The sequence below is a fragment of the Malurus melanocephalus genome, unplaced genomic scaffold, assembly GCF_030028575.1.
Source record: "Malurus melanocephalus ecotype Western Australia unplaced genomic scaffold, MMel_1.1 scaffold_1, whole genome shotgun sequence".
Taxonomy (NCBI): domain Eukaryota; kingdom Metazoa; phylum Chordata; class Aves; order Passeriformes; family Maluridae; genus Malurus; species Malurus melanocephalus.
In genome coordinates this window covers 2438951-2462479 of record NW_026623233.1, presented here as the reverse complement: position 1 = coordinate 2462479, position 23529 = coordinate 2438951, and positions in this window count along the sequence as shown.

Here is a 23529-nt window from a genome sequence, read left to right as displayed (position 1 = left end):
AGAGCTAAGATAAAAGTCTGAAAATGACAGGTTCAATCATCCCCATTTAATTGGATGAAGCATACTCTAAATCTCTTTCAGAGGCTTAATTCTAGGTAGGAGCAAAGAATATATGCTTGATCCTGATCAACATACTAACTAAAACTGATATACCATCAATATCCTGGTTCAAGTTAAATTGCTGATTTTGGAAGCTGGTGGTGGGGGTCCCATAGCCTTCAGCTCATTCCATGGATTGCTGTCCCCAAAATACACACCAGGAAGCCAGGAGCCATCAAGCACACAGCAACTTTAATAAGTAGCAATAGTTCCTGTAGTTTGTGTTTGGTCACGGGGGTCTGAACTTTAGACCTGCYTGTCATCACTTGTGATGGCGCAGCTGGGAAATGGAATAGAAAATGTTGAGGRGAATTCAGCGCCGCCCTGGTGCAGCTGTGCTCGGCATATCCCGGCCTGTTCTCTGTTCCTCCAAACCAAGGAGCCGAGTAAGGAAGTGTTTAACCAAGTTACCATCCCTGTACCTCCCTGCTCCTTTTGGGTCAGCTCTTCCTCCAAGTGTATTTCCTACAAGCTGTATTATTGCCTGGTGCYGTTCTGCTCCTCTGCTCCAAATGTGATCTGGTTCCAGCTCCTCTCTGCTGTGGTGGCCCACTGAGCACAATCTTAGCRACACAGTATCCCAAATAAGAAAGGTGCATGGTCTATCCCTGTATCTTTCCTGCAGTGTCAAGAGGGCCCCGTGGTTGTCCTTACATTTAGATTTTCTAGGAGCTTCAAAGAGAAGATATTATCAGTTATAAGATGCTCAAGTACTGGAGGACACTTGAGAGAGGCCAAGGTTCTCATGTGATGAGGAGAGCGCCACACAGGCGCTCTGTGCTGCCCCTGAACCAGCGGATGACATTGTGGGTACACATGCAACATGCTGGGGCTTTTAGTTTAAAGACAGCAGATTTAGGATATTAAGAAATTCTTTACCTTGAGGGTAGTGAGGCATTGGAACAGGTTTCCCGGAGATGTGTGGATGCCCCATCACTGGAAGTGTTCAAGGCCTGGTTAAATGGGACTTGGAGCAGTCTGGTCTAGGGGAAGTGTCCCTGCCACGCCAGGCGGGGTGGAACGAGATGGTCTTTAAGGTCCCTTCCAGCCCAAACCATTCTGTGATTCTGTGATTCTGTGATTCCATTCTGTGATTCTGTGATTCCATTCTGTGCTGCACCAAATGCTCGGGGTATTTAGCGATCCACTGCTCCAGGCTCTAAATCCAGCTGCAGTGTTTATTAACCAGCGTTGGGACAATGAGCAGGGATTGAACAGCTCCGGTGRGTTGGAGCCGCGGTCCCACTAGGTGGCAATCCTGTCCTCGGCATGGCAGCGCCACCAGCCCAGCGCCACCAGCCCTGCTCGGGGTGACAGAGGCCACCTCGGTGTCCTTTCTGCGCGCTGACTTCTGATTCTTGCAGGAATCAAAGTTCTACAATTGCTTGCTCTAAATGTATAATTTGCCTCATGAATTTGCTTCTATATCCCAATTAAAAGCTATTTTTTAAAAAAATGTATTTATTTATGTATTTATTAATTTTAGCTAGGTACATTCTGGCGGGAAAGGGAGAAAAAGGAAAGAAACCTTTTCCTTTGTTTCAAGTATTTGGCAGTGCTAAAGCACAACTGTCTGCTTTGGCTCCTTAAACCACATATCACATCTGTAAAAACATAGTGGCAAAAGGAGGAAAAAATAATCTGCAATGCTTTCCTGGTGGTTTCTGTGAGGCTTTCATGTAACCAATACATTTTCATCAATTATGCATTTAGGTCACAGGAAGAGTTGGTTGAAGGAATTCCTTTGCCGTTTCAAAGTCGCTGTCAGGAAGAAAATATAGCCAAGCTGATGGAGCTAGAAGAAACACAGTTTTGTTCGTCTGACCTGATATTTTTCTTCTCCACTTTCTTTACCATAATTCCTATTTGCATAAGTATGTCCGTCAGCAAAGCAATATCTGTTGCTTATTGGCAATGCACAGAGGGAATTAGGGAATGCACAGAGGCCCTTAGAGCATGGAAAAGTCTTATTTTGCAATGGCAATTCTGAAACATGTTATTGTTGATGTTGCTTACATAAAACAACGCTGGAGAATTGAGTAAAATGCCTTCCCTATAAAACATTTGGTCAGATCTGGAAAACAGCATACTCTCCTTGGTGGGCAGTATTACCATGTGTAACCTTTAGACTTCTGTGCAATTTACAACCCCAAGTTACATGCTTAAATATCCTTTTAAAAATATAATGAGAATTAAGTGCTGAGGAACAGGTTTTGCAGTAGCTACCACACAGAACAGGCAACAGCTGATGTTAGCTACTGAAAAATGCCAGAGAAGACCTTTAGATAATCACAGAAGTGTCAGAGTACTTTCTTTTTCTCTTGTGAAAAATGCCTGAGARCTTGTGGAAATGCATCCTACATGTGCTTAGAAAGTTGAGCAGGAAACAGAAAATCAAGGGTCATGGCTTTCCACTCCTACACCTGACACCATCCTGCAAACTCTGTCAAAATTAAAATGTAAAGGTAGAAGGGAGAAGAGAGAGAATGCTGCAACAGGAAGAAGAAATCGCTGCATTCCCACTCCTTTTCCCAGCTCTGCTTTATGTATTTTATTTGCTTTTCTCAAATGTACAATATATYACCAGGCTTGGGAACAGGGACAAGATGGAAGTCTCTCACTTTGGAAGTAAATGCCACAGCAGTTAGGGTGGAGATTTTCCCTGTGCATACTGTGGCCCAGCATCACGCATTCCTGTGGCCCAGCTTCAGCAGGGAAGGCAAAGACTGTTTTTCTCTCTGTTCTTTCCTAACCTGAAGATCAAGGCTGCAGACTGAGGAGACCTTAGAGCCAGGTGATGCTTTTCCAGGGCATCACTTGTTCCTTGGGTCATATTCCGAGTATGCCTCTTTAATCCAGAGCAATTTTTATTCATTTGTTTTCATTTTGGAAGCAAAGATCTGAGAACTACTTCAAAGGTTAAATTTAGCATATTTGTTCTATACATGCATAATCATTTCAGATATTTAAGTTGATTCTGAAAATAGTCTCCCCAGTAAGAAGAAAACCTCCTGTCCTAAAAGGAAAAAAAAAAAAGTTAATTTTTCCTATAATTAAGGCTACACATGCAAAAGTTAGCAGTTTTCCTATGTTTATGAAATAAATCTGTCCTTTGAGACAGGGCATTTGGAGACAGGCCTCTTTCATGCCTTCTCTTGGAGGTGTCCTACTTTCCACAAACACTGAGTATGCATTTCACAGCATGAGTGTGACTTAAGCATTGGAAAGGGCTGCCAAGGAAAGTGRTGGAGGCACCACCCCTGGAAGTGTTAAGAAATTACTGGATGTGGCACTTAGTTYTRTGGKTTAGTGGACATGGTGGTGGTGTTYAGTCAAAAGCTGGACTCCATGATCTTGSAGGTCTTTTCCAATCTTAATGATTTTGTGATTCTGGAGAAACCTCTAGGACTTCTATCTAAAGCCTCTGGTTCTGCTGCTTCCTGGATTTCTATAGTAAATTAATWGTCAGTACTGACCAGTAAGAATGAAAAAAAAAACAACCCAAAAGTTTCCCTGATACCATCTGCTAATCCTGGTATTCTTTTGAGAATGACCCCTAAATCACTGGGCTGCTGACTAGCAYTAAAAAGAAAAACTGGCATTTCCGAGAGTAAAAGCCTTCATTTCCTTTACTTTYCTTGCAAATACAATAAAGTGGATCATGCTGAAGGAAAGAAAATCTTTCTGTGACTTTTTTGTGAGGAAAAAGTGCTCCAAAATATTGCAGTCTCTCTCCACCCAAGAATGTAGTTTTATTGCTCAGGCAAAGGCATAAATCATTTCTACAGCCCCTCTTAACCCCTTGCAGGCACTTAGACTCAGATCTTACCATTTCTTCCAAGGCTGTACCTAACTAAATTGTGGGAATGAAGTCCTGTCCTTTGTTAGAGTAAATACTAAGCCATCCATTTACTTTGTGGGGCATAAGATTTACAGCCTGTTTATGAAAGATAAGAAAAATCAGGCTTTGAAATTCCCACTGACAAATTCTGCAGCAGTGGAAATATTAGCTTTTCTCTTCTACTTATTCACACTAGGAATTAATTCTGGTTTACTTTGCYCTAAACCCTGTTTACTTTCTGTTTTCCAGCATTGCTATCAGCTAGAAATTACCTTTCACCTTAGAAATGTATTTTTTTCTATTTCTATGCAATAGTATATATTAAAGTGTGTTAAGTGCTTTTAAGCCATAGACTGGCAGGTGCTATATAAATATTTGTCTTTGTTATGATTGCCTAAAGCAGAAGACTCAGAGGTATATGAAAGAAAAAAATAAAATAGCCCCAACTTCTACCCTTAGATTTTACATTTATTTCATAATCAGTTCAGAAAAAAAATCTCTCACAGAAAGAAAATATTTAAATTGCCTTGCAGCACAAAACAAGGATAATTTCATTCATGTTAAATTCCAAGATTTACACTCCCTGGTGTTTTCATTTTGAAATGACCTTCAAAACAGTTTACCCCAAAAAGTGTAACTGAAGGGTTTCATCAACAAAATACCCTTTTTTATTTTCTTCTTTGCAATCAGTCCATATTCTTTCTTGCTTTTGTTGAAGTGGTGTTTATTCAGACTATTTGAGCTGGTGGGATGGTGGAAATGGGAAGGATGTCTGTCTTTGGGAAAAAAGTCTGTGTGACATCCAGCAGAATGTGTGTTTGCTGGACTGTTCTTGTACTATTGTTCCRGGACCACAAAGGTTTACTTAAAAAACCAAAAGTTTTCAGAGAGGCCAGGTGCCTTATATTATATGCTTGAGTGTTCCTTCCTGACTGAGTTGCTTTTCCCATTAGAGTTTTCTGTCCCATTCCCATTTGAGGTTTSTTTCCTGTTCCTTTTCATTTCACCTTAGCTTTTCATGCAATGACATCCAAATAGAAGGAGACAGTCATTGCTATGGTTTTCTCTCTAAAACTGAACTTCCTGGCTTTTATGGCTCATAATCAATCCCATAATGTCCTGTGATTTCTACGAATGAGTGTCAAGAAGTAAAAGGGAGTTTATTTTGCCTGTATGCAGACAGGCCAACTTTCACACATTAGGTGCAGCAACTAATCACCCACAACATTTCCTAAAGTTTAYGGTGCTGGCAGACAGCTGTTTTTGTTCCAATATGATGTTTCTCTGCAGACTCCTGCTGCCAGCAGTGTCTCARCCACTTTACTCGTGCTCCACACACCGCACATCCTGGACTACAGCWTTTAAAGCTCCTTTCTGCTTTATACAAACAAAGGCAAACTAGTCTGCCAACAAATACTAAAGGAGACAGACGTATTGTTGCTGTAGCCATATGCTCTGTGAAAGGGAATTTTCAGTTACCAACACCTAGAGCTGAAAGAACAAAATGATAGTATGTAGGCATGCATCCCAGGTCCCTCAATAAGGATTTTAGCTTTATATTCTGTGTTGGTTTTTTTTTTCCCTTTTTCAATCTTAGCCCTTGAAGGGATGAAAATTCACTGAATCTATTGCTCATGATATAGGAATTTAAAAAATAGTTACCTATATTTTCTGAAAGTTAACCAATGTTACTGTAAATGCATTTGACCCACATATGTTACAAAAGTATAGAAGTTGGGCCTTGCCTAAGCAATTGATAACAATATTTAATAGGTTTTTAGCATTTGACTTGAATAATGTGTAGCTTAAGAGACTGAGGAAAGCATTCATTTGATCTCTGCAAAGCTTTGTCTATAATCTCCTCTCTGCAAACTTTTTCTGATGCTTCTTGTCTTCAAAGACTTGGAAAGTGTGTCCTTGAAGCTGAGAATATACCCCACTGACAGTCCAAGTGTCTGCCTTTAAACAGAACTGGTGTTGAAAATTGGCATCTTAGGCTATGGTGAGCATGAGGTTGAGCCTGCAAACACTGGTCAGCCTGAAGATAAAAACTATCTAGAAAAGAAATATGCAAAAACATTAACACATTCAGCAGGTCTCTGAGTGGCAGTCAATTACTAAATACAGRAGAAGAAACAAGTGGATTGAGGAAGGAGAAAAATTCCCTTTAATCAAACCATTAAACAATCATCAGCTAATGAGGTGTAAAAATCTGAACATTTGAAGTAGATTCACTTTCCTTCTCTCCCACTGATACAGATGCATTTGCAATCATGTATATTTGTTCACTACAGTCATGCTGGTTTTAACTTCCATCTAATGATTATTTATATGATAATAGTTTCTAGGAGCCCGGTCACAGACCAGAAGGCTGCTGTGCTAAATGTAAAACACTTGCAAAAAAATGTATTGAACCACAAAGATGATAGGAAATCCACCCAGTAAATTCAGTGCTGGTTTTGCAGTTGGTTTTACCATGCTTCACATTAATCTTCTACAAAAAAAAGACAGTAGCAAGCATAATTTGCTAAAAATCAGAACCCCTTGGTCTTAAACTATGCATGACTTGCCAGAGAATCTAAGTGCAAGTCACATTTTAAAATTCATTGAAAAGTTAAAGTATTTTGTTAGMAACCTTACAACCACAGGTTCAATAAGTAATGGGTGAAGGCATTACTTTATTTGTCTTTTATGTGAGCAATTGTGATGACATGAAAAAAWGAACAAGTCCCTAATGCAGGAATTTGAGTGAAATTCTGTGAGTCCTCCATTATACAAGAGCTTGATCTTGTCAGTTATAATGGCCTCGTGTTACATCTAAGGGACATAGATTTAAAGAAACTGAAATAAATGAATAAATAATGCTTCTTTTGGAAAGTACCTAATGCACAAAAGAAAACATCGTCCCAAAAGACACCAGAAAGCACTTTTCTCAAATGGGAAAGAGCTGCTTGACTCTTGCAGAGCTGTTTAAAGGACTGTCAGACCTTATTTAACCAGATGTCAAGGGATGTCCTTCCTCYAGGGAAGTTTAGATTGGMTATTAGGARATATCACAGAAGGRGTAACTAGGCATTGGAACAGTCTGCCTAGGGAAATTTTGGAATCAGTATCCCTGGAAATGTTCAAAAGCCATGTGGATGTAGCACCTGGGGCATGGTTTAGTGGTGARCTTGTCMGTGCTGGGTTAACAGCTGGACTCAAGGGCCTTAGRGGTCTTGTCCAACCCAAAGGATTCTGTTTCTTCAGGTGGTGTCTCCGATGACTCAAGGCACCGGCATAGCTTTTGCCATGCTCCTTTCCATGACATTGGAATTACTGTGACCAGACAATATCCTCTGCCTCAGTTGGAGAACAGCCTTTGGTCCCAGCATCACCCAGCACAATGTGGTGTTATGGYGCTGAAGGGTTTGATAATCAGGAAGGGAAGAGGATACATCATGGACATGTTGTGCTGCTGGGTCACAGGGCACGGTTTAACCACATTGTAGGTGCGAGGCTGGCTGAGTACAGCAGGCACTGGAAACCACCTTGGCATCAGCTAGATTCCTGTGAAATGCTTTAGATGTGTTCCTGCTGGGACCAGTACCTAGTGGCTTGTTTTAGGATTCAGGCTGCATTAGGCAGAGCATCACTCTGAACCCCAAAGAGGGGTATCCCCTCCAAGAAGCCCAGCAAGCGCAGCCTCAGCAGAACTCTGCTGGGTGTGATCTGTCTGTGCCCCACTCCTGTGCTTCCTTTTCAGCCAGCGGGCAGATTTCCCCCTGCCCAGAGGAAAGCAAACATCTCCAGTGCTGCTGCTTCTGAAATCTCAGGTTCCCTGCAGTTAGCTGTCTGCCTGAGGAAGGTCAGTGTGGCCAGTGCCTCAGCAGTGGAAACATGGGCTCAGAAATAAAGACAAGAGTGAAGCTGGGGCCCTCCCATGGGGCCACAGAGAAACATCCATCCTCTGGACTGGCACAAAGCAGGACAGGGAACCCTCGAGAGGCAGCTGTTTGGATCCTTCACGTCAGGCCCTGACCTGGGCATGCCTGCACTCCTGGGATCCTCTGGCCATCAGAAACACAGCAAGCCTCTCCTCTGAGCTATCTGCTGGATGCTGTGCTGTTTGCACTGGCTGCCTGGGGAGCCAGCATCCCCTGTCTGGAAACATAAAGGTCTTAAATTGCCTTAAGTAGATCGTGTGAGAGACTCCCTCCTCTGCTCCCCTGCCTCAGAGGGCTGGCAATTGGTGSTAACACACGCAGGTGAGAGGAGAACAAAGGAAATCTCCTTTATTTCTGGGAGAAGGAATAGAATGCTCTATTTTTCTTTTAAAGTACGCAGGATTACTGATTCATTTATTCACAGCACTTGGGTTTTAATCTGTCAGGGAATAATGACCCATTATTTTATACTTATGGGAAATGACACTTTCTAGTACCTGGTATTTGCAGCTGTCAAATTATATATGTCAGCATCTGTCACTCTCCAGCTTTACTTAACGAATGASTTTTGCATATCCCAATGAGCTTCTACTAGAATGGAGAAAAATATKAACACCTCTTCTGGCAACTGTACAGACTGACTGCTTTTTTGGCATATTCACTTCTCTTCCGTATAGTCTTACCACATACAGCCTAGGCTGCATTGTCTCAAAGGTTCTAACAGCCCTATTAAATACAGTAACACACATATTTCTGCTTGAATGGACAGTCTTCCTTTTCTGATTCAACTGACTTAATGAAAAATGAAAATGACAGCATTAAATCACAGAGAATCACAGAGTAGTGAGGGCTGGAAGGGAGCTCTGAAGATGATCTAGTCCAACTACCCTCAAAGCAAGGTCACCTAGAGCAGGTGCCACAGGAACATGTCCAGGCGGGTTTTAAATGTCTCCAAAGAGGGATATTCTATGTCCTGCCTGGGCAGCCTGTTCCAGTGATCGCTCACCTTCAATATAAAGAAGTTCTTCCTCACATTGGGGTGAAACCTCTGTGGTTTAGTTGATGGCCGTTGCTCCTTGTCCTCTCTGGGCACCACTGAAGAGTCTGGCATTCTCTTGGCATGCACCTATGAGAAATTTATATGCATTAATGAGATCTCTCAGTCTTTTCTCTTCCAGATTAAACAGGCCCAGCTCCCTTAATCTCCCCTCAAGGGAGTTGCTCCAGAGCTCTGTGAGTCTTTGCTGGGCTCTCTCCCATAGCTCCTGGACATTACTTGGAGTATCCAATTTATAGCTGATTCATACACAGAGGCAAGACCCTTCTTTGGTAGATATTCTTTACACAAGCTCACAGAAAGAACATTTTGCTCTTTTTTTGAAAAAGAAGCCTTAATATTTTTTCTGTATTGCATACTGATACCTACTTTATAAACAACTTATCTGCTGCAACATAGAACAGTTTACCAGACACCTACCAACACCAAGAGGGCAAGCACCATTAGCACACAGGAACAACTTTGCTTTTAAGGCCCACTGCATCACTGTGATTTAAGTAAAACAAAAAAGACAGAAGCCAGACAAGTCAAAGAGCAAGGAATAGGTGATGCTGCTCCAGGGAGGAAGTATGTTTTTGCTATATTAGAAGGCATGTTAGTTGGTTGTTTTTTTTGTTTTTTTGGTTTTTTTTTTGGTTTTTTTTTTGTTTTTTGGTTGTTTTTTGTTTGTTTGTTTGTTTGTTTGTTTGTTTTTCCATATAAGAGAAACTCCAATAGCAGCTCATGTTCTTACCTAATGAGCTTTCCAGGATTACCAGGCATTTTGGGTTCTTCATGCAATCCAATGGCAGGACCCTGGACCTGTCTTAGAGACACAAATCTACCCTCAGCTAGAAAATTTGAAAGGGAAAACATATGGGGCTTTGGTCTAGGCCCTTTGCTGCAGGATGGACCGTAAYCTGACACCTTGATTTTAGGGAAGGTGACTGTGGTGCATTGAAGAAACTGTATTTTTTAGTTTTGGGTTCTGTGCATTCTGACACGGTGCGTTAACATTTTTCCCTGCAAAATCTGTGAGGGAGAAGTGTCATTTCCTCGAGCGAGTCATGCAGAGGAAAATTCCTGCTGAGCTTTCATGTCCAGACACAGCTGCTCCTTGTATCAGATACAAAAACTAGATATTTCAGAGTCAGAGCCTCTACATTTTAAAGAGGATCAATCCTGTCTGCTGGAATTTGCCACCTCTGATGCATGGCCAAATCTCAGTCCTGTTGGCACTTCACAAGTCTGTGAGTCCATGTGTATTCCATGACTAAACACGTGGAARTGCTGGAGACCAGGCTGGATGGAGCCCTGAGCAGCCTGGTGTAGTGAARGGAGTTCCTGCCCATTCCAGGGRCAYTGGAACCAGGTGATCTTTAAGGGCCCTTCCAATCCAAACCATTCTGTGATTCYWTGAYTSAAACACTGAGTTAGCAACGAGTAGGACCGATCTGCCAGAAGCATATTCCCACCTTGCTTTCTGCTTAGACCTACTTTTCCACAGTTCAAGCAGATAAAAATGGATGCACCACAAAGGGGTGAAAGTTACTGAACCTTTCCTTACACCGAATGGAACTTCATATCAGCACAGTTGAGTCCTGAAGATTTCACGAAGTTTTCTGCTGATCAAAGTGGAGGATGCCACCCACAGGCAAGAGAAATCCCTACAGACAATTGAGACGTGAAGGGTGAGGCAGTGAAACTCATCATCCTGCATAAAGTTCTAGAAACAAAAGCTGGCTCYTAATTCCAGTTTACTCATACCCACAAACATCTGTGTCATTACACAATACATTTAATCACGGAAATCATCTAAGTTGTTCCCTTGGTCATACCATTTCAATAATTGAGCAGAAAATCAGGCCTGATATRTTTCTTTCCCCGTAGTATTACATATGAAACAATATATGTCTGTGAACTAATAGCCAAAATGGAAAGCCAAGATGAAGACAGAGCAATACTACAAAGGAAAATAAATCATTGATGTCATGAGTTCACTGAGTTCTGCTATTAAAAAAGGAAAATTATTTTCTGAAATTCTTCTTCTGTTGTTTCCCTGACCAAAGTTGATTATCAGATTCAAACCGGATATATGAAATTCCTTTATATCCTGAAAGTCAAATTTTCAGCAAAATTGCTATTCTTAAATAGCATGTCTTGKACTACTTAAGGTCTCCTAGACTTGTCTGATATGCCCTAATGACATTGATTCTGTTGTTGCAGAGACTGATTCACAAAATTTTTTTCATAAGCCCTTCATTTATGATTGTATTGACAAAAGAATAAAAAAAAAAAAGAAAAAAAAATGACCAGTGATTGGAACATATCTTGGCAATATTCCAGATGTTAGCCATGGGATTAATCATACTAAACAGATATCTGCTCTGTAGATGTCTTCTCTCTCTCAACTAATCATCTTTGGCTTCCTCAGTAGGGAAATGAATAGGGGCATGACAGCACAACCCATCTCATCCTAAAGGCAGCACCCAGAACATGTATCCAGTGAATCTCACCACACAGCTAATTCTCTCTGATAATGAAGGAAGAAACAGGGAGTAATGAGATGAGCTGTAATCATCAATGGGACAGAAATCTAAAGTAAACTCAGAGGAATTCTGTGATCAGAAAATACAAAGATTAATGTGAATCAGGTTGCCCTCAGGTTTATAGGATTTCAGCTCTGTACTTACATGGAAACCTGAGTGCTCACTGCTCCTTTTTATGGAACACTGTATGAAGCAGAGATTATTTGAGCAGTGTGTTCAACAGGGAATAACAAAGTTTACTAGATCAACAAAAATAATTAACAAGAAATCTCAATGACAAAGTTGAGTGTGTGGATAGTTGATCTCAGTTGGCAAAGRCTCAAATTAAAGCAGTGAAATCACTGATAGTAAAACCATGAAATCAGAGCCACTGACCTGAAGCACAGGCTAGACCTAGCATGACAATATTTTTACTCTTGTAAAATGCTTAAAGAYAGTCTTTCCTGTTTTAGCCATTTGGACATTAATTCACTATGTTTTAGTGTGCCTACAAAACCTTTTTCAATTGGGCAAATCACCAAAGTAAAATATAAACCGGTGGTGAACTAATGTAGTTTGTGTGGCATTAAAGAAAATGCATGATAAATTTTTGATTTTAAATACAATAAATCAGTCATTTAAATTTAATATAAGCCGCATAATTTAATTCTGCTTCATTAGCCTATATAAACACAATAAAATCTGTCAAATACAAACAAAGGGCCTCCTAGAGGTGATACTTTAATTGTAATAAAACTGTCATCTAGATTAAGAGGCCAGCTGAACAATTAATTTCTTCATAGAAGTTAACACTGTTCTAGAAAATGAGCTTTAGCTTTAATTTCTCCTGATGCCTTCATGCTCAGGAAACAAGAAATTTGCTTGCAGTAGAAGGCAGAAACAATCTGCTCCATAGCCCTAGCACACATCAGAAGAAAAAGATGGTGGGGGGAAGGTCTGGGTTATAGCATGAAGTTCTGCCTCTGCTGCTTCCCTTAGAGGATTACATTTAACATAAATGGGCCTTTAGATTAGAGGTGGGATTTATGGGAAGACCTTTTAAACCAGTCAAGCATCATCCAATAGGCTTTAGCCAGGTAGGAAGAGGGGTTTTCCTGATGACMCCCACATGGAACAGGGCACCACAAATGCACACCCAGAGTCCCCTGGCCTATTGCCTCCCACAGGAGCCCCTGTTCCCTCAGATGGGGGGAAAGGTACCACTCAGCAACACACACTTTCTAAAAAAATTGTCCCCGCATTTCCTTCCACTTGCCAGTGGGAAGAAGTATATTGGTTTTTGTTTTTCCCCCTCTTAAAATGTTAATAAAACTTGTGGCTTATTTTAGTGTGCTGAGAGGCAAAACACTCAGCTCTTTCACTGATTAGCTTTAATTGCTTCWCTAGATGTCTTTCAGCTGGTAACTGTGAAATATTCACAAGTGACAAAATCTAATTCCAGCTGGGACAGTCGACTGTCACAGTCTAATTTTGTAGGAATTACCTCCCCTTCCTCTCTCTTGTCCATATACATTGATGCTGCTCTTCCRTATTTTATTGCTTCCTCTGAGATCCTTTGTAGCCTACACAGCAAAAAAGCAGCAAAGGGCTCTTTCATCAGCCTGTTGTGAAAGCACTAACCTGCACTGAAGGGAAAAATCATCTTTCGCGTTAAAGAGTTATGGGAAATTGTTTACCTTATCCTTTGAATTTTAATCCCTAAAAGCATTTCTTGTCTAAAAATAGAGCTGCATACTTTCTAAGCCATTTAGCAGCCAGACAGAAAAGCCACCAATGTGCCTTTGACTCTGTTTTATTAATATCCCATTTAAAAAAGAAATATCTCTGCAGCTCTTCTGAGCGATAGAAACAATATAAAGATTTAACAGGGGACAAGATGCATTGTAATTTCTTCACCAAAGAAAAGAATCTGCCAGGGATTTTATGCCTGTATTTACGGTTCTTCAAAACTACTTTTCAAACTKTGTCAGTGCTTTGGATTTCTTCATCCCTGGGCTGAGTATCTCTGCTGTGTGCAGGGACCAACTTCCTGATCAATCTGTTCCTGGGCCTCATGACCCTCACAGCAAAGGATTTCTWCCTAATATCTAATCTTAAAWCTATCCTCTTCCAGTCTGAARCCATTCCCCCTTGTCCTGTCACTACATGGCCTTGTAAAAAGACCCTCTACAGCTTTCTTTYAGGCTCCCTTTGSGYRCTGAAKGWRCTACCGTAAGATTTCTCTGAAGCCTTCTTTTCTTCATGGTGAACAACATCAGATCTCTGAACCTGTCCCCATGAGAGAGGTGCAACAGCACTCTGATCATGAACTTCCTCTGACCCRCTCCAGCAGGTCCAACTGAACCAAAATATTTCCATGCCCCTTTAATTTTCATTGTTGCAGTTTTCTTGGCCCCCAGAGGACTCTTGAAGATTCAGAATTAAAAGGTCAGTATACTAAAATAAATATCTTGCCAGGTTACCAGATCTGTAGACATCACCTTCATTTAGTAGATGAGGGTAAACAGTTTGTGCAAATGAAAAAGCCATGAGATACAATTTTACACCAGAAGCTCTGGTGTGCCTTCTACACACCAGAGCTTCTCCAGCATCAGCCCTACCATGGTCCAAACCATTCCCAAATGTTCCTGTGTTCACAGATTCCAGGCTAAATCTGTAAGTTATCACAGATAATTTCAGCCTCCAGGGAAAACATAAAGGTTCTCTCTAAACTGGTCACATCCCAGCTCCAGCTGGGAATGGGGTGCAGGAGCACGCATTGTCCTGTGCCTCTTCCTCTGAGGTGGCTGCAAACATCTCTTCCCACAGCCTTGGGGCYTCTGTGCACAGAGAAGTGCAGCCAAGGCTAAGACACCCCTTTTTTTTGAGGCAGCTGAGTCCCTGAAACAGGTTTGGATCCCAAAAGCCTATGAAGTACTTTGACAAAGTCCACCCAGCATCTTTTCACACTGACATGACTGTATAGCTTTAGGAAGGGAGTTTGTTTTTAGCTGGCCACTTCAGACAGGATCCTGTGCAAACACGGTTTTGTGCAAATATATATCTAGCCTGTGCAAATATTGGGGGACTATGCATGCAAACAACCATGTCATTCAGTTCTCCTCAAAGTCAGAGGTCCCTGGGGCAAACACTGATAATTGCCTATGTGAGAGCATGATGTCATTTTTTCAGCTGAACTGAAAGACAATAGTGAGCTGCAGTAAAACTTACCTTCCAAAGGTTTGGTTTCAAAATGTATCACCGCAGAGACTGTCAGAATGCAATCAGTGTATGTGGGACTGGAAGCTGTTTCATACAACAGCATATAGAACAATAAAATCAGCTAATGTCTTTGGACTTCATGAGGATTCTATCAGCTGAAATCAGTTGGTTTAAGCAATTAATATAAAATTGGGATTGGAAAACAGTTTTCCCTTTCTTTGTGTTGCCTTTTGTTTTCCTGGAGTTTAAAATGACCCTGTTTGTGTGAGCCTTTCATTCAGCTGGAGAGTGATGGAATAATTTCTGCATCTTTTTATAGGAGGTAGAACTGTAAATAAAAGCACTTTTAAATTCATCATCAGGGATTTAAGTTTGTTGCATCAAGCTCTTTCTAAAATARCTGTGAGTCATTGATTCTCCTGTTGGCATATTAGAGTTTTTACCCATTGGGAATCTTTAAACACTCTCTCACGTAGTTTTTGCTTTAATGCTAGAATGAAACTGAGCAGTAGGGCAGCAACTGGCCATTTCCAACTGGTTGAAATTCAGCAAGTTTTCATTCATAGATCAATTAACACAACTGCAAGACACTTGAGGCACCTGTAAAATCAATAGTATACTGGACACTGTTAGGTGAAGTACCAACAACGATGCCTTTAAACACTGACACTGGGATTTACATCTTCTTTGGCTTTACAGTTGTATCAAGGTCTGTTAAATGTATAATAAAATTCATTCAGCTGCATGCAAACACATACAGTTCTGCTGTTCAGCAGAATCAAGGACATGGGGTTGATTCTGCAGGTCAGGAGAAATGTGCCTGGTTGTACCACACTGGCTATTACATATCTAACAAAGAAGAGATTTTTCCTATTGTAGGACCTCCAGATTGAARTTAAAAGAGTGACATCTAGATCAATATTAATGAATAGTCTCACCTCTTGGCAGTATAGAATCATATTTTTGGATATTAATGAATATAAGATATGATSTAAGAGTAGCTCCCACTAAAATAATTTGAATTTTTCTGTAAAGATTTCRCTGGATCAAGATTTCATCAATATATCAAATGTAAGTGCGAGCAACAGAATGGAGAAGGAAAGTATTTCCCTCTTCTTTGATCATTCGTGAGGTTATGGCTTTTTTCCATCCAAAAAGGAATTGGAGAATCACGTTTATTAAAAAATTTCCATTGTCTAGTACCTCAAAGTATTTTTCTTTGGGCAGGGAGGAAAGAAGAAAAAAGGGAAAAAGGAAGATTAATAAAATGGAAATAGCAGATTTGATTCTCTCTATAGATTCTTAAAAGACAAATTTTAATTTTGCATATGTTCAAAGAGATATTTCAGTTTCAGCTGACGTCTGTATGGTTCACAGGCTGCATGCAAAAACAAATTTAATGGCATAACTTTTGTTTATATAATGGGCGTACAAGAAGGAAATGTAGGTCAAAACCAACAAAACCTAGCTGAGATTTCTCCTGTTTTGTTTCACCCCCACCTTTTCATGGCATAGTGCACAGGAAAACTCCTGGACTCCAACCAATCCTCATCCATCATTTAGGAAATGCAGAAGCAGAAGTGCTGTGGGAAAATGCAGAGGTCTCCTTTTTTTACTTGTACTTGAATTTAACAGCTGGGATTTTCCTGCCAGATAAGCCAGTGTGAAAAAAATATGWAGGGGAAATCTGGGACAAAGTCACTGGAAAAAATAATTAAAGATCACAAATCTATTGAATACTGGGTATTCTTATATTAAAGGGCAATGCAGTTTTACAGCTTGAGACCTGGGGATTTCATTATTTCCTTAGAAGCCAATTATACCAATGTAAATTACTTTTTAATTAATTCATATATTTTTTTTCCATAGAAGGGTTAGAAAATTCTAAAAAAAATGTTAAAGGGTATATTTAGGGATTTCCAGTTTTTTCAAAAATTTTCTTCTTAATCCATAACTGGACACCACATACTATTTAAAACAAATGAATTGAAAGCAACTTGTGTGTTATGTGTTCTACAGTAGTCAAATGAATGTCAAAAAGAAAAAAAATGTGCTTGAAGAGAAAATACCTTTCTACTAAAGAAAATTAAGGTTCATATGTCATTGAAGTTTATTAAAGCTGGGCTCAATGCCATGTTYTGCCTTGATTCTTCAGATTCCAGTAAAAGACTGATTTTTTACCCCCCCCAACATTTAAACTCCCCTGCTATTCTTACAATCATGTGGAATGATAGCAGTTATATTAATAATAAATTGCTTGCATTTTTCTGAGCATGAGGTCTGTTGATCTGTAACACTAAGCATTTTCTTTCTCTTCTCTGTCATGCATTTTTGGCTATTTAAGGCATTGAGAATGTAACGTATTTTCTGTATGACAAATTTGCTATTCTTAAGGAAAACCACACTGGCTATGTTGGAGGTAGAATAAAAAGGCAGGGACCACTCTTCTGTGGCTTTACCTTCAACTTTTTCCGATCATTGCATACAAAGACAAAAAAATTTGCAGATAAAGCTATTTCTGTGAAAGACTGATATATTTCTCTTTGGGTACAGAAGAAAACAAAGCCCGCAGCAGAAGAATCAGCAGTGCTGCATAGGAAGAAGTTGTATGTGATTGTTGTATTAAATGAATGAAAGCACAGTTTATTTTTTTCCCCTTGTGAAGAGCTACCTTCCATAACCCTTTTACTCTTTAGCTTTATAACCACTCTTCTTGTCTTCCTCCTCCATGCCTTTTTTTTTTTTTTTTTTTTTTTTTTACCATTTGCTTTGAGTGCTTTGCTGGAGTCCTTGGAGGAGATAACTCTTTTGGGCTGACTCCCTGGGAGCTGCCTGTGGTCAGTGCAAGAGGGACAGAGGGATGCACAGCTACCATTCAAGAGGGCAGATTCAGCAGGTCCTAAAATATGTATCCAAGACAGATGGCTGAATTCTCCTCTGAAGGTTTCTGGCATTCTTTTAATCAGARAATGAAAGCTTAAGCCAGCCCATTTCGAGGCATATGAAGATGGTTCCCACTTGGAACAAGCAGTATGGGCATAAATAACCTGTCCCAAACTGGTGAAGTAATTCATCTGGGCTTTAGCCAGTCTGAGATACACAGATCTGGTTGTTATAGCAGTTGAGAAGAGCTTCAAAGCAGTTATTGCCCACTTAAATTTTTCAGTCAAATATGAAGGCTTACAAATTAATAATTGCCAGATGGCATGAGAGGAGCTGCTAATAAAATCCTTTTTTTCTTCTTCCTTCACCTCTGTGGTTTTAAGTAAAGCATGGGTAACCAGCTCTGACGGGGCATCTAACCTCTGAAGTGATTCAGYTACATCCATTTTTCAATAATATATCTAGCTGCAAGGAAGCCTGTGAGCTGATTTGGTGAGTCCCATATGCACAGTGACTGCTATTTTCTCACACAGACAAAATCCATCACCAGAGAATCATAGACTCATTGAGGTTGGAAAACACCTCTAAGATCATCAGGTCCAACTATTAAGCCAACCCCTCCATGTTCACCAATAAACCACGACCACAGGTGCCACATCCCACATCTTTTAAACTCTTCCAGGGATGGTGATTACACCAGCTCCTGGGCAGCYCATTCCAATACCTGACCACTCTTTCACTGAAGAAATTTTTCCTGATATCCAATCTAAACCTTCCCTGGCACAGTTTGAGCCTGTTTCATCTTGTCTTGTCAGCTGGGAGAAGAAACCAATCCCCACAACCTCCTWTCAGAGACTTGTAGAGAGAGATAACGTCCCYRTGAACCTCCTATTYTCCAGGCTAAACAACCACAGCTSCCACAGCCTCTCCTCATAAGACTCACTCTGCAGACCCTTCACCAGCTCTGCTGCCCTTGTCCAGACTCGCTCCTGCACCTCAGTGTCCTTCCTGAATGGAGGGACCCAGAAATGGAGATGGCACTCCAGGTGTGTCCTCTCCAGTGCTGACTACAGGGAGACAATCACTGACCTGCTCCTGCTGATTGCAGTGTTTCTGATACAGACCAGGACACCATTGGCCTTTTTGGCTACCTGGGCACAGCTGGCTCATGTTCAGCCAGCCCTTGATCAGCACCTCCAGGTCTTTTTCTGCTGGGCCCCTTTCCAGCCACTCTGCCCCSAGCCTGTAGCTCTGCATGGGGTTGCTGTGGCCCAAGTACAGGACCTGGCACTTCACCTGATTAAGACTCTAAAATTGATCTCAGCCCACTGATCCAGCCTGTCCAGATCCTTCTGCAGATCCTTCCTACTCTCCAGCACATTGACACTTCGTCTCACCCTGGTGTCATCTGCAAGCTGACTGAGAGTGCCTTCAATCCCCTCGTCCAAATCATTGATAAAGATATCAAATGGGACTTTTCCCAAAACTGAACCCTGGGGAACACCACTGATTGGTCTGTGGTGGGAGTCAAAGACTAATTGTGTGGAGAATTCAATGTTTTTTCAATATGTGCTGTCAGGCCTTAGTGMAGTCCAATATTTTTGGCCTCTGTCCCACTGTTGGGCAGGTAAGAAATTTCATGCCTTCCTGACATCAGTAATTGCTGAAGTGGCTGCCCTCTTCTTGTGCTCTTCTCTGCAGCCCCTTACATGTGCTGAGAAATGTGCCTGTGCACCAGGAAAGCGCTGCTGTTCACACAGCTTGGCCTCTGGCTGCTTTCTTCCAGTTAGTGAGTTGTAAATGTCTTCATTATCCGCACACACACACATWGAAACCGCAGTAAAGAAATTCCTTCAGAGGCCGAGCAAGACCCAGGGTGAAGGAGTGAGCTGCTTTGTCTCTGTTTCTCCAGAGCTGGAGGTATTTGAGCTCTGAGAGCTTGAGCTGGAGAAAGCTTCCTGGAGATGAACTTGTGATCTTGCACAGGCTGGGATTGCTGGCTAAAAGACAGCAGATGCCTCTGGCTGGAAATCGCTCTCCTAAAGGCTATTTCAGAATCTTAGGTTGTTGCAAACMTTCCATTTAAACTCCCTGCCTACAAAGTATCCCATATGAAAAGTCTAAGCCTTGCATTAGTAAAGCAGACCTGTGTATAGACTTGGTACTGAAAATTTCATCAGGAATCTGTTTTTTCTTGTGTATTTTTAATAGCTCATTGACAAAATAAAAGTGGGCATATCAGCCGAATTCCTTGGGCTTCTTTTTTTTGTTTTCCTTTTTATTGTACAACTCAGATGGCTCCAAGAAAATTAAAAGAAGACAGACAGAAAACTCCAAGAATTAACACTGCTGCAAATGCTAACACATTCCTCAATGAGCTGAACCATAAGACTCTTTTTCTAGGCTTGTGTATATTCTTTTCTAAAATGTATGTGTGAAAATGTGTATGCATTCCTTCCCTCTTTACCCAAGATACTCACAGCATTGTTGCTTACATTAAAAATTCTCTTTTTCTTCCTTTGACCATTTTTTGACAGAGTTCCCTGGAAATAAAGAAATAATAATTAAAAAAAAAAAAATAGGAGGGAAAGAATATTGGTAAGGGCTCCTGTTCTGTCATCTGGGGATTATTAGTTTACAAACCCTCAACCTTTGACCTGGCATTTTTGCTGAAGTCTGAGTGAAGAACAAGCTCCCTTTGAAGCTCTCCACATCATGTCCTGAGGAATGCAGGATCGCCAGYGCTCTGACTGTTGAAAGCCTGGATGAGTTATTGTAGCAGGTTTCACTGGCTCGGGATGGGGGCAGGGCTCTTTCCCCCTATGAACAATTAAGAAGGATCCATCTYATCTATTTTTTTTTCCTGTGTAAAAGCTGCCTATCTATTCTCAGCATTCATCAAGGAACCCTCCATGGAGACACACAGGCAGGAACCCAGAGAGAGCATTTCAGCTGACACGATAGGATGTGCCTGGAGGTGATTATTTCTCTCTGCTGAATGCAGAGGGAGACCATACAGATGATGTCTGATCAGACAAAATCAGCCAAGAAAAGACTCTCTGGTTTATAGACACAATTTGAAAGAAGGCCAAACCCTTATTTCCTCAGTGTTTGCAATACCTCTGTYACCCAGCACTGCCACACTCAGCAGTCCAGACAAAGGATTTGGSATTACTGTTCCAAAAGAAATATTTTCATATATATATTTGAGACAAGTTCAGTATAAACCACAAAAATATTATCTGGGTTTTTTTTTCCTTCTTGTTCCAATAAACAAAGGAGGCTGAGGGAATCTTATTTCTTRTAATTCACAAAACTTGGTGAAATCTTGGTACTCTAAACAGCATTGCCAAGTTTCACAATTTCTGACAGATTTCACAGGAATTCACACTACTTACAATTGTCTTGAAATCATCCAATATGCAGGACTCCTCTTTTTTTCAGAAAGAGAAAATAGTATTTTAGCCATTATGATCACAGAGAAAAGGTAAAATATTCATATAACTGAAGYGCACTTCAAAACATAATAAATGTTAGAATAACCTATGTTAATTACATTGATATGTTCTGTCTTTTCTATTCCRTTTTGTTCTGTTCAGCTTTACTCTATTTTACATATTTAAATTAAGACTCAGCCAGGAGGTAATGTGTACATGTTTTCAGAGCAAGGAATAAATTCATTAAAATAAGATCCAAATCACAAGCAGYGTGTAGAAAAGCAAACATGTATAAAGAAATAAATGTATTCTACAGGAAAKATGCAAGAGAAATAGCAGTTTCCCAGTTTCTTCAATGTGTATCCTAAATGCTACTTCAAGGACTTTTATTTGCCCAAAAATACATATATCAACAAGCATATTTTTCAGAGATATGAACTTCATTCCTATGAACTATTGAAGAGGGAAAAAAAGAAAGCAGGTAAAAAAGAATTAGACCTATTGTTTTGAATWGTATTATCTTTGATAACCATTTTACTACTGGAAAATTAAAAATACRTATTTGTTTTACCCAGGAGACATCCCCATCCAGACAGAAATTCCCTGTGTTGCACAAGACAACCTCACTGATGCACTGAGGCTGAAATGGAAACAGTGCAGCCAAACGTGGTAAAAGAGGGAAAAAGCTTAAAAGGCAGCATATTTGGGAATACTAACAGAAATRATGCAAACATGTCAATGAGAGCAGCTGAACACTTTTTAGCCAATGGGGAACAGGGAATAGTAGTAATGTCCCAGAAGGCAAAAAACCTGCTTATCTTCTAGGATTTATTTGGTATTAATATAGCTCTAATACGAAATATAAACAAAAAGTGAACAAAATGGCGACGTGTTATGCTTGTGCTTTTTGGGCAAATGTGCAGTTCTTGTCACAAAGGGGAAAAATAAAGGCAAGAGTTTCAAAGACAGAAGRTTGCTATAACATATTGATTTTTTCTTGACCTTGGCTCTGTGACACAGTAGGTAGAAAGACACATGAGAGGGTGAAACTTGTTGGCTGGGTTATGCTCTCTGCCATTATCACCATTGCTTTAAAAAGATAAATACCTGAAACATTYCTGTCTTTGTTTTACCATCAAATGAAGACCGATGATGGTTCTAAGACATGATACAGGTAATGGGGATGTGTTGGCTGGAAGTGATTCTGAAATTGAGATTCATCCTGCCTGACTTGAGATATCTGCCAGAAGGACGTTAGATCCTGGGTTGCTCACACATTCCTCTTTTCACAGTCACAGAAAAGAAAGGCACTCCCGGCATTTGGCTCTTGTGGCACTTTTAGAAACATACCTTTTGAAAGGAAATACCTATTTCCAGAGGCATTTTACCTGCCAAGACCTTGCTAGGTAAGACAGCAAGAAAACCAACTCAGATGCAAACATCTGTATCTGGTCAGATAACTCTGAGCATCCTGTTGACTGAATTTCTGCTGTAATGTGGAAAAAATGCATTGATGTCTGCCAAAAGATGAAAGGGTTTAGAAGGTAATTGGAATTTTCAAACATGCCTACCTCATTTAAGACTACTAAAATAAATTTATTAGAAAAAACTCATCTTTTTTGGTATGAGATACTTCAAAATTGTCTCAAATGTCTTCTTGCATTGTGGATATGGGCCATATCAATACAGTTTTTCTTTTCAAAACTCTACCTATTCTCCTACAGTTTTGTTTTTTGTTTTTTTTTTCGCTCCTGACATGTTGCTTGCTAACCTTAATTTGTGATTACTATCTCAGTTTAAAACCTGGAATCCCAATGGAGCAGACAAATGGTTGATGTAACTCATAGGTCAGCGTTGCATACATTGGATACGGTCTGTGATAATGGAATGTTTATTCTGACATATAGAATGCAGTTTAGCTGCTGTGCCTGCCCTGARCTATTGGACAGAGATCCTGGTGTCCTTATTTGTTTTATCATGCTTGTTACTGAACCATTCCTGTTCTACACTGAGACTTCTTGCAGGAGCAATGCACTTCCTTAAAATGTGRCTTCCATCATCAAAAAGTACTTTACCTGGTTCTAAAGTAAGTCCCAAGAGATTTAGGCTACTCTTTCTTCTCAGCTCAATGTAATTTTGTTCATATCTTCCCAATAAACTTTTTTTGTACTGTATCCTTTGCTTGATATGACTGTACTAAGAAAGAGATAAAAATTGATATGGACTGGTTAAAGCATAACACTAATTAATATTAAAGAGTTAAAAGCAATGTAAGAAAGAATTTAAATGAARGAGGCCAGGTGAAAAAGAACTACAGTGCATCATGCACAGAGAATGTGTTTATTGGAGTAGTCCCAGGTCCAGATCAAAGATATTGCAAGAGTGGCTGGAAATCATAAAGTGTTTTCAGTGYTGTAAATGTTTCAAAAATCCATACAGGGACATTTAGGGTGTTCTTTTTCAGTATCATATTAAAAGAAGAAAAAAAARSMAACAAAAAMMCCCMAMMMMRRMCMRRAAWTSKTWAAMCYYYKRWYMARGWTTYCYWWKKYCYWWK